Here is a 2,579-nt window from a genome sequence, read left to right as displayed (position 1 = left end):
AGCTTCGCCCACAGAGGAAACAGTCGCAATCCCGACTTCGCCTACGGACCCAACTCGCACACTCCAGATCGGTGCTTCCGTCGAAGAACCCTTACGGACCGAACTAGTGAGTTTTTTACTTCAAAATTTAGATATTTTTGCATGGTCCGCGGCCGATATTCCCAGTATTGGCCCTGGCCTTATAACTCACAAACTTAACACTGACCCTATAGTCAGACCCGTTAGACAGAAGAAATGCAACTTAGCCCTAGAACGCTGGAGGGCGGTCAACAAGGAGGTCGAGAAGCTCCTCGCAGCAGACTTCATAAGGGAGGTCCATTACCCGAGCTGGGTGGCCAACCCTGTGCAGGTAAAAAAGGCGAACGGCAAGTGGCGCATGTGCGTCGACTACACTGACCTGAACCGAGCTTGCCCGAAAGAATGCTTCCCCCTTCCTAGAATTGACCGCCTAGTGGACGCGACCTTGGGACATGAGTTGTTAAGCTTCCTGGACGCTTACTCAGGCTACAACCAAATCCGGATGGACTGGTCCAATGAGGAAAAAACCAGCTTCATAACTGAGTTCGGTTTGTACTGTTACAAGGTCATGCCCTTCGGATTAAAAAATGCAGGGGTGACCTTCCAAAGACTTGTAAATAGGCTGTTTCGACCCCTGATTGGCACGAAGATAGAGTGCTATGTAGACGACATGATCATCAAGACACAGTTTTCACAAGAATTAATACAAGACTTAGATTCTGTCTTCCAAATCCTACGTCAGTTTAGCATGAAATTGAACCCCAACAAATGTGTCTTTGGCGTCACCTCGGGCAAATTCCTAGGCTACATTGTCAATTGACGCGGTATTGAGGCCAACCTGGACAAGATAAAAGCCATCCTAGATATGAGACCACCTCAGAAAGTAAAAGAAGTTCAGAGGCTAAATGGCTGCATAACCGCTCTAAGCCGCTTCATGTCCAAGTCAGCAGACCGTTGCCTACCTTTCTTCAAAGCAATCAAAGGCAAAGGGTTCGAGTGGACCCAAGACTGCCAGCTCGCGTTTGACGAGCTAAAAGGTTACCTCGCTAGTGTGCCAACCTTAGCTCGGCCCGAGGAGGGCGAGGTCTTAGAACTGTACCTCTCGGCAAGCGACGAGGTGGTCAGTTCGGTACTAATAAAGGAAACAGACCGGGTCCAGCGACCCATATATTATGTTAGTAAAATTTTGCAGGGAGCAGAGACAAGGTACCCGCAGATAGAAAAGCTAGCATATGCACTGGTGATAGCAGCTCGGAAACTCCGCCCGTAATTCCAGGCTCACACTGTTTTGCACCGACAAACCTCTGAGACAAGTTTTACTCAAACCCGAGGTTTCCGATCGACTGACGAAATGGGCCATCGAACTCAGCAAGTACGATCTCCAGTACAAGCCAAGAACTGCCATTAAGGTCCAAGCCTTGGCAGATTTTATCGTAGAATGCACGTTTAGCCTCGAAGCCCCTGAGCCGGTCGAGCCCGAGATCCCCAGCTTGGGCGAGCTCGGAGCTCCCAAGCCAATCGAGTCCGAACCCCGTGAAGTAGCAGCCAGTGTAGCATCTCTCCTGGTTAGACCAAGCGCGAACTGGGATGAGGAGCCCTGGATCCTTCACGTAGATGGCTCCTTGAACCAGCAAGGCAGCGGGGCTGGAATAGTGCTACGCGGCCCGAGTGGAACAAAGTTGGAATACGCACTACGCTTTGAGTTCGCAGCATCCAACAACGAGGCTAAGTACGAGGCACTGATAGCCGGGCTGAACCTAGCGCACAAGGTTGGAGCAAAGCATGTAGTTATCTGCAGTGATTCCCAGCTCGTGGTCAACCAAGTTACAAGCGAATACGAAGCGCGCGAGCTCACAATGATTGCATACTTGGCAAAGGTAAAGGAGGCTCTGCTCAACTTCTAGTCACACTTCATCAAGCAAATCCCTAGGTCAGAGAACACTGAGGCCGATGCCCTGTCCCGACTAGCCAGCACGAGCCACAACGCCATGAGAACCATGTACGTAGAGGACTTACCTCGGCCCAGCATTCTCGGTGGGGCAGAAGAGGTCGCTCCCATCACTGAAGTAGAGCCGAGCTGGATCAATCCACTCGCAGGCTTCCTGCTAGACGGAACCCTCCCCGCGGACCACAACGCAGCCAAGAGGGTGCAGCGCCAGGCAGCCAAATACGTCATGATAGACAAACGGTTGTACCGACGATCCTACACGCTCCCCTACCTGCGATGCTTGCGCCCAGCCGAAGCCGAGCTTGTACTCCGCGACACCCATGAAGGCTTGTGCAGAGGACACCTGGGGGGGCAGAGCCCTCGCCCAAAAAGCACTTCGACAAGGATACTACTGGCCAACAATGAAGACAGAGGCCATCGAGCTCGTCAGAAGATGCGACAAGTGCCAGAAGCATGCCAATATCCACCATCAACCCGCTGCCGACCTCAAATACCTCACTAGTCCATGGCCCTTCGCCCAATGGGGCATCGACCTTCTAGGACCATTCCCACCAGCGACAGGTGGGAGAAAATTCCTAGTGGTGGCAGTAGATTACTTCATAAAGTGGATAGA

This window comes from Nelumbo nucifera, chromosome 6 (assembly GCF_055504915.1).
Source record: "Nelumbo nucifera cultivar China Antique chromosome 6, China Antique-T2T, whole genome shotgun sequence".
NCBI lineage: Eukaryota > Viridiplantae > Streptophyta > Magnoliopsida > Proteales > Nelumbonaceae > Nelumbo > Nelumbo nucifera.
The sequence above is the reverse complement of the archived record's forward strand: the minus strand, read 5'-3'. Positions refer to the sequence as shown.